The following is a 10181-nucleotide window of genomic DNA, read 5'->3' on the forward strand; positions in this document are numbered from 1 at the left end:
CTGATTGTCCTATTCAATGGTAGCCATCAGGATTCTAAACCACTGTTAATGGCCCACCCTTTGCACAATTACAGTAGGATCTCAGAGTTATACTTCATATTTCTAGCTTCAGATACAAGAATGATACATGCATACAAATAGGAGGAATATATTCAGTAGGTTATAACCTTCGTTATGATACCTTACAAGAGACCTTTCACATAAAGCATACTCCATTTACATCATATTCACACTCTTAAGCATATTCCCATAAAACATATGGAGTGCAACGTCACAGACACTTAAGTCATTTTGGCACACTGGAAAGTGTTACACCTGGATCTATCCCTGGCTCAGCCGCAAGCTCCCTGTGAGAGCTGTGGCAAGCCATGTAATCTATCCTTTGCCTCCATGCTCATCTGTACCAGGGGCTTTATACCAGCTCTGCCATATCTTACAGGGTATTGTGGGGAGAAATACAGCAGTGACTGTGAGGAGCTCAGGAACTGTCCTGGTGAAGGCCAGGGAGTAGATAGAAGCATCTACGCACCCAGATCTAGTCAGTGATTAAATGGGAGGAAATCATAAGTTGCTCATGGAGAATTTACTGAAAGGAAAATCATTTGTTCAGTCCATTATTATTAGTGCTACAGCATTAGGGCCAGATTTTTAAAGAGATTTATTTGGAAATCAATGTAAGATGGTGCCTGCTCAGGTGCTCTTGACAATCCTACAAGGCGCCTATCTGTATTTTTAGGTGCCTAAACACCTTTGTAACTCTGGCCCTTACTGCTTACCTTGTCATGGATGAGAGGTCAGATCAGACGTTCTGCATCAGGCAGGCTGCATCCTGCGGGTCACCATGTTATCTGGTGGTCTCCCAGCATGCAGCACGTGAAGCAGCAAAAAGCCTGATTTCCTGCAGGTGGGCGATGCAACAGACACAATTAATTAACAAACTTCCATGATTATCCTATTGTTCAACACTCCACACTGTTAACAGCCAGTGCCAACCCCAACAGCTTCCTCTCCCTTTGCTAGACATGTAAAAAAACAAATTGGGAATAAGCATGTCCTGTAAGCATGAACATTTGCGAATGGAAGCAATTTGCTGCATGTTGCCGTTCAGTGACCCCAGCAGCAGACATGGGGTGTGTGCATGTGTAGAGGCAAAATCATATTTTTCTCAGAAATGCAGAAGATTTTGTGGTTTCACTGGGAGTCCCCGCTCATCCTGGGAGAACGAAAGCCCATTACTAGAGCTGCGAATGCACACCCAACAACACAGGGGGGCTGGTCAGTGGCGCTGCACCATAAGGCTGGGTCTATGGTAGGAATGGGGCTGGGTCACAAACAGCTCCCCTCCCATCCAAGAACTGTCCTTTGGCTGCTGATGTGGACAGGGGCCTAGATTCACAAGGGCACTTGGGCACCATGACTCTCAGCATCACATCACCTAACTTAGGAACCTAGAAAATCACAGGAAGAATATTGCAATTCACTGAGCCTGAGTTAGGCACCTAGGCTTCTATACAACAAATGGGAGAGACAGACATGGCAGACTTGGACCCACAAAAGCCAACGCTCTAGGCAGAGAATCGCCTAAGCTAGCCTTTGGGAGATGCTGACTAGAGGGGATGGGGGGGGTGCTAAGCCCTAGCCCTCCTCCAGAGATAGACGCCTAAGTCTAGGCAGTTAGGTCTGCTACTAACCCACAACCAGGAACCCTGTCCTGGGGTGTCAGGTGGCTTATGTGTTTCTTGTGTGAATGAGCCAGGGCAGAGGTAGGTGCCCACCTTAGTACCCATGAGGCAAAAAAGGGATTTGAACAGGGGTCACCCCTCTTGCAGGAGAGTATTCTACCCATGGAGCTATAGGATAGCAGGATGTGGGACTCCCTCTGTCTGTCCTGGTGAAGCTGTTGCCCTGCATACCAATAATTAAAGAGTCATTGGAGCAGGGAGACTAAACCCTGGGCTCCCAAGAGGGGACGAGGGCCAGATTAAAGCAGGGGCTTTAGGGGCTGCAGCCCAGAGCCCCAGCTCAAGGGAGGCCCCGCAAAAATAAATCACAGGTAGCGATCTCCAACTCCAGGTTGTTAAAAGTCCCGCAGTACAGAAGGCCACTCAGTCAGGCTGCCTGCATGCCGTGGCCCCATGCTGCTCCCAGAAGCGGCCGACTGCTAGTACATCTTTGTGGCCTCTTGTGGGGTGGGGGGAAGTGGCTCCATGCACTGCTCCCAGCTCCATCACTGCAGCTCCCATTGGCCGGTTCCTGGCCAATGGAAGCTACAGGGGCGGCACTTGTGGGCTTGGGCAGCACACAGAGACCCGCTGCCTGCCTCCCCACAGGGACAGCTGAGACATGTTAGCAGCCAGCTGCTTCCGGGAGCAGCATGGGGCTATGGCAGGCAGGCAGGCAGCCTGCCTGAGCCCTGCTGCGCTGCTGGCTGGGAGCTGCCTGTGGTAAGCGCCTCCCAGCCAGAGCCTGCACCTCACACCCCTTCCTCCATCCCAGTCTCCTAGCCCAGATCAGAATCCCCCTCCTGCACCCAAAGTCCCTCCCAGACCCCACACCCCCTCCTGCACCCCAATCCCTTGCCCCAGCCCCCTCCTGAACCAAACTCCCTCCCAGGAAAAAGACGTGTATATAGGGGACCCAGAAAATCTAACAGTCCCGGGCCCACAGGAGAGTTAATCCAGCCCTGGCCTTGAGGTTGGGACTCACACTCCTGCGCCACTACTGGGAGCATCACAGCAAGGTTTAACCAAGTCTACCCTGTCATTTCCCTTCCCTCTCCCCAGTGAAGTTTCCTGTTTAAAACCCTCTGGTCACTGTGCTTGCAACTGGGGAATAAACTGCCTGTCAATGGCACCAGAGTGATATACACGTTTGTAGGTTACGAGGTTACACAGTGGGGGCTCAAACCTAAGTTATAAGTGTTAGAAGAAACCCTAGAAAGTGTTATAAGTGTTAGAAAGAAACCCTAGATCCTGGATTGTGTGCAGAAGGGCTGCAGCAGTACTGCAGTATCGGTCTCACCAAGGCCCAATCCCTCCTCCTCCTGACTGCTCCCGTTTCTGCACCCAAGGGTCACATGAGCCCTTTTTCCCCCAGCGTCACACTGGGAGCTCATTCAAAGTGTTTGTCCTCTGTGACCCCTGAAACCTTTCCAGAGGCCCTGTTTTCCAGGATCTCGCTCAGGCTATGGAGATGTCAGCTGCAGAGTCTTCCTGTGGCTCTCAGCCATCACTTTGTGATTCTTACCTGGAGAAATGGATTTGTGTGGAGAAATTGATTGGAGCTCCTAGCCCATGTTCATTAGCCTTAAAAACGCTACGTCCTGTGAAACCCAGGATATCATAAGCCATTTCCCTCCCCCCTTTATTTCATATTATGAGGGCCAGTGTTCTGCACTTTCGTATTTGCCAGTCATGCTCCTTGCACACGCAGAGCTCACGCCCTGACTCCAGCCACCTGCTTCCCTCACACAGGCCCTTGTTGGGCTCCTACTTGAATAATAACAATCAACCCCAAGAGTTGCTGTGCCCCGAGGCAGAGCTCCTGCCTCCCACCTGCCAGCATGGGACCCCAGAAATCCAGAGGTGTGATGAGTGACTGGCATGTGGGCCACCTGTAGCTTGCAGCTATTGCACCATAATTGACAGGTACACGTCTTTAATGGTAACACTTGGCTCGAAGGGTGTTCTCTCACTGCGCAGATTAAATCAACCTGCTTTTAAAAGAAAAAGAAAAAGAAAAGAAAAGAAAAGAAAAGAAAAGAAAAGAAAAGAAAAGAAAAGAAAAGAAAAGAAGTAAAATTGCTGCTCTGTGACTCACAAGCAGGGTTTGAACAGCAAACCCCAACACAGCTCCATGCCACTTCAGCTACAGCACCAATCCTTGGCTTTCACATGGACCAGCTACTGGAGGGGGACTGGAACCTACCTCCCCAATGCATTACACAAGTATTTGCTAGCCAGCAGCCTAGCCTATTGGAGATGAGAAGTCTTGGGTACTACCTATCCTGCACTTCAGTAGCTACAGCAGAACTTAGCAATAGGATACCCAAAGCCCAGTGTGGCTGTGGCTCGAGTCTATTCTATCAGTGAACTTGGTTCTGTGTTGGCTTCTGCCTGCAGTGACCCTGCGCTACCTTTCCATTAACTAATTTACAAAGTGTGGGGTGGCATGGGGGTTATTATTTGACTCTACCTTGTACTAGGGGCAGATTATTTGACTCTACCTTGTGCTACTTGCCCCAGGAGTGGGGAGGAGAGAAAGATGATGAACCCCTCCCCACACCCAGCTGCAATGAGCACTGGCCAACTCACTCTAAGTTGAGGTGGCTCAGCTGCTGGATGAGCTTCAAGCTGCCCAAGTCTGGCTGCCATTAGCTCTTGCTGCCAGATCCTTTGTGGTGAAGCTTTTCTAGCATAAGCTGGCAGCTCCCTGGATATTCATTTAAAAAGAGATTCACAAGAAAGCTCCCAAGAACATGGGCAAGGAGCAAACCTGATGTGCCATGAAGCCCTCCACGCACTTCTCAGACTTTGGCGACCCACATGGTGCTTGGAGACCACAGCCAAGGCAGCTCTGCAAATCCCAACAGCCATGGGATGTTTCTGTGTAAACACAGCCGGGAAGAATTGTTTTGTAAGTGCCTCTGTATTTCGCTCACAGCGGGATGTTCAATCTCTCTCTAATGAGTAGTAACATGCTCTCCTGCTATTACTCAGAGCTATTACTTACGACTCACTAACTGACTATCTAAAGCTTGGGTGACTAGCTAACAGACTGCTCTGCATATTAATGTTCCTTGGTAGTAATTCTTCATAAACCCTGGGACACCGCTGTTGTGTGCAGGAAGATATGGCAATCAGCCATTAGACTGACCCAGCAGCACAGCACAGGAGGCTAAATATGTTTCCTAAGGTGACATGATGTTTGTGGCCAAGCTGAGTAGAGACCAGCTCTCCTAGCACACAGCCCCTACCCAAACGCCACACTGCTGGGTACACTGTAACACGCTGGGTCGATAGGAGACAAGCTGGGGCCTGCTCCTCAAAAACCCAGGCCTCAGCCACTTCTGAGCTCTGCTATTTACTACTGAGGCTCACTGCCTCTTTCTGCACCATCCATTGGGGGTGACCTAATGCCATAGGAATCTCCTGGGTCACCAAATCCAGCCACCAGCTCTCTAGGACCCCGGGCACTCCTGTAGTCACCCCACACACCATTACCACGGTATTTGTACAAAATACGCCTTGTGAGGTATCATCTGAAAACACATAACACATTGGATAATAATATCCTGGTGAAACCTGTGTGCCAATGCTGCATGGGGAGTTCTGGCTGCCCTCTGATATGCTGTTTAAAGTCTGAATTTGAACAAAGTAGAGAGCAGGTCTGCCCAGGTCTTGAATACAAATAAAGCAGGGTGATCAGTGATGATGGGTTTGCAATGTACATATGCAGTAAACAGAAACTTCAAAGCTCACGTGGCGGCTGGGGAATCAACATGCCTGGATCACAAAGGATGGACAATTCCTAGTCCACTGGTGTCAGGAATTCCTACAGGGACATTTACATGGTAAAACTGCAATAGGAAGCATAACACTGGAACATGCCGGGGACACCTCAGTCAAGATGGAGTCACCTCCCCCTCAACACCCTGGGGTGGTTGAACCCCAGAGGATCAATTTGACCCTTGAAGAAAAGGCAGACATTGAGATATAAGGAGACACAGACAGGCTTTGAGTTATTCTTCACCTGAGGAGACAAGGAAAGCCAGCACCTCAGACACTAGGGGAGCCTGGCTAAGAGCTAGAGAGAGCCATTGCTGGAAATGGAAGATTGGAGAGGAAACTATCTTAAACAAAGACTGTAGCTTGTTAAGTTAGGCCTTAGCCAGTAGAAAGCACATTTACTTGTTTGTTTGTATTCCTCTCAATCTTTACTCCTTATATTTGTTATCACTTACACCCATGTCTTGTTTAATAAACTTGTTTTATTTTTACTGCAAACTGATTCAGGGCTGTGATTGAAATCAGCGTGTTTGTCAAACCCCAGTTCAATGAACAAGCTGCAGTGTATTGACTCGCTAAAGGAGCAACAAGCTTAATATCATCTGTGACTGCACAGTGACGGGGCTGTGCTTTACAGAGAGACCTCTACGAGGAGCTCAGGGGCTGGAGTTCAGGGGCTGGTTGTTACCCGCTAGGCGAGGTTTGGGCTGGCAGAGCCCTGAGGAGTTGGCTGGGGGGGGGCAGCCAGGCTGGTGTGGCAGGCAGCTGACACACAGTCTGATCACCAGCAACATTCACGCTTGCTGAAGCAGAGGCAACACAGTGGCTCACAGCTCTGGGTGTCCCCAGCAGTGTATTATACTATCACAGGAAACCTCAGTATATAATCCTGTTAATAAATGTATTAACTCCATCTTAAAACCAATTAAGCTGTTTGCCCACACTACATTTATGGGGGAGCTGCCCCAGAACCTCCTTCCTCTGATGGTTGAAAATCTTCTCATTTCCAGCCTGAAAAATCTACTCATGGCCAGGTTACACCCATTTATTCTTCTGTCAGCATTGTCCTTCAGCTCGGTGTTTCTCAACCTTTTTGATACCAGGGACTGGCTTGCCGCCTTCCTAAACTGTGTCAGGGAGATCTGAGGGACTGATGCTGGTCCACAGAGCAGTCATTGAGAAACACTGCTAGTATCATTAGCACTGCCCCTCCCTTGTGCCCCTCCTTCTACTTATAGAAAGCAATCAGATCCCCTCAGCCAAGCTGTTTAGTCTCCTCCTGCCAACAGTCCCTCCATTCGCCTGAGCAGCCCAGCAGCCTTACCCTGCATACCTGGGCAGGTCTGACATGGCCTCTAGCAGCAGGTGGAGGTAAGACCCACCCACATTATTCTGCCTCTATGGCAAATTCACAGAGCTCTGTCCTGGGGCTCAAGGTTCAGATCCTGCAGTCAGGTGCCTGTTTGCACAGACCCCTGCTATACTGATGGCAGGGAGGCCTGTATGGATTTTATGGACTGGGGACCTTGGATTTGAACTCTCATGAACCCCAGCCTCTCAGGCGTGGGCTGGGGAAGAACATCTTGGCTCTGTGTGTATGAGAGCTGGGAAATCATGAATAACTAAATATTTATTTACTGAATTTGAGTTCCAGACCCATCTGTGAGCAGATTGTGATATACTCTGCATCATTGGCTTTATTCATAGAATCATTTCTGCAAATACGCCGTGTTCTGTAGTTTGCTTGTGAGCAGTTCTTTGAGAGTATTTGGTACTAGAAATTCAGGCTGTTTTGATTGGGCAGAGAGGTTACATGGTTTGTCTCTGTTCCTGGACTGGAAAATTGGAGCTCTTAGAATTGGGTTTCCCATATGAGTACCTGTGATTTAGAATCTAAAATTCACTTTTGGATTTGTTGTTTAAATTGGCTGTTCCGGAGAACATGCATATGTAACCCACGTACCTCTTGGGTGCGGTGTTCTGTCCCATCTAGTGGCACCGAGACCACTTAGAGAGAGAGATTAATGAGTCTGCTCTACAGCCTCAGCTAACAGCCACTTGTCTTTTAGCTTATGCAGTAGAGGCTCATGCACTAAGCTCCAGAGGTCCCAGGTTTGATCCCATCCGCCGATGACCAGGGTCTGTCAGCAGTACTCTTAGATTCCAAGGCCAGAAGGGACCACTGTGATCATCTAATCTGATCTCCCATATAGCCCTGGGAAGAAAACTGCCCCACAATAATTCCTAGAGCAGAGCTTTGAGACAAACACCCACTCTTGATTTAAAAATTGTCAGTGATGAAGAATCCACCACAATCCTTGGTAAATTATTCAGTGGTTAATTCATGGCTAATAGTCCCACTGTTAAAAAATTCCATCTTATTTTCAGTCTGAATTGGTCTAGCTTCAATGTCCAGCCATTGGATCATGTTATATTTTTCTCTGCTAGACTGAAGAGGCCATTATTAAATATTTGTTACTTATGTAGGTACCCATAGACTGTGATCAAGTCACTCCAACCTTCTCTTTGTTAAGATCAAATAGACTGAGCTCTTTAAGTCTATCACTATAAGGCAGGTTTTTTAATCATTGGAGGATAGAATTAAAATTCAAAATGATCTGGACAAACTGGAGAAATGGTCTGAAGTAAATAGGATGCAATTCAATAAGGACAAATGCAGAGTACTCCACTTAGGAAGGAACAATCAGTTGCACACATACACAATGGGAAATGACTGGGGGACACAAGCTAAATGTGAGTCAACAGTGTAATGCTGTTGCAAAAAAAGGAAACCTCATTCTGGGATGTATTAGCAGGAGTATTGCAAGCAAGACACGAGAAGTAATTCTTCCGCTCTACTCCATGCTGCTTAGGCCTCAGCTGGAGTGTTGTGTCCAGTTCTGGGCGCCACATTTCAGGAAATATGTGGACAAATTGGAGAAAGTCCAGAAAAGAACAACAAAAATGATTAAAGGTCTAGAAAACATGACCTATGAGGGAAGATTGAAACAATTGGGTTTGTTTAGTCTGGAGAAGAGAAGACTGAGGGGGACATGATAACAGTTTTCAAGTACATGAAAGGTTGCTACAAGGAGGAGGGAGAAAAATCTGAGGATAGGACCTATCTGAGGATAGGACAGGAAGCAATGGGCTTAAATTGCAGCAAGGTCAGTTTAGGTTGGACATTAGGAAAAAATTCCTAACTGTCAGAGTGGTTAAGCACTGGAATGAATTGCCTAGGGAGGTTGTGGAATCTCCATCATTGGGGATTCTTAAGAGCAGGCTGGACAAACACCTGTCAGGGATGGTCTAGATAATACTTAGTCCTGCCTTAAGTGCTGGGGACTGTACTCGATGACTTCTTGAGGTCCCTTCCAGTTCTATGATTCTTTGATTCTTGTGGCTCTTCTCTGAACCCTTTGAACTGAATCAACATCCTTCTTGAATTGTGGGCACCAAAACTGGACACAGGATTCCAGCAGCAGTCACACCAGTGCCCAACACAGAAGTAAAATAACCTCTCTTCTCTTACTCCTGTTTATGCATCCCAGGAGGACATTAGCTCTTTTGGCCACAGCATCACATTGGGAGTTCATTCCTCCCCACAACCTCCGGTGCTGGAACAGTGAACAGACAGGGTCTGAAGACATTGAAAGTAAATTTATTTAAAAACTCAAACCTGTCTACAGTCACTTCCAGCAGCATTTGCCCAGTGATAATGTGTGAGAGCCATGCCCACCACTTCTCCTTCGTGGGTGATGTGCGTAACATTGACCATAGCAGCCTGTATTGACTGCAAAAGATAAAAGGCCTACTACAGCAGCTCACAGGAATTCTCCTTCACTTCTGTGGGGACTGTGCTTGACATCTGTGTTCTTGGCTGATGCCAGCATGCACATGTGTGCAGTAGCTCACACCCGTTATGTCTTTGTCTGCCTCCCTGGGTTCATTCCAATGCCAGTGTGTTGACCTCAGCACTCTTGACATGATCTGGCTTCCCCCCACCCCCTTACTTATTGATTTTCCTTATCTAGACAGCTACAACCTCTCACAACGGTCATCAAGCCAAGTGGAAACACCATGGGAATAGACATGAACGTCTTCTTTCAGTGCCTGGGAACATACCCTAAAATGATTGTAGCATTGTATGTCCTCTGCTCACACGGGCTTCGCCAGGGGCTTGTGAGCTGCATTGCCCAGAGGAAAGGAGCTCTCCTGATGGGTCTTGGAGGGGGATGTGGTCACTGCTGGGTCCTTCCCCCCTGAAGGCTTTATGTGTCAGGATAAAGGCCTTGAGCTGGCAATGGAAGCAGATGGGACCCAGTGGAGTGAGATCCTGGGCTGTCTTCTGCTTGGTCCAAAAAAAGCCATCATGCATCTGAGCTAACACTAGCTTCAGGCAGAGTTAAAAACAGCCCTTGCCTTGCTGAGTGTCTTTTAAATAGAATATGGTGCTCAGTTTCACATTTCCCCCTTGCTCCCTGAACCTAAGGCATGGCATTTCATCTTCCCTTTCCCTATTGGTTCATCCTTCCTCCAGTTCCTATTTATAAACCCTCTTTAATGAGCCCCTAGTTAGCCCTTCCCTGCCTCTCTTAGCATGGGTTTTCACAGGCTGCTTTTATGATCTCTCTCTGTAATTCTCCCGCTGACCCAACTCAGAAGAACTGAAAG

The sequence above is a fragment of the Lepidochelys kempii genome, chromosome 14 (assembly GCF_965140265.1).
Source record: "Lepidochelys kempii isolate rLepKem1 chromosome 14, rLepKem1.hap2, whole genome shotgun sequence".
NCBI lineage: Eukaryota > Metazoa > Chordata > Testudines > Cheloniidae > Lepidochelys > Lepidochelys kempii.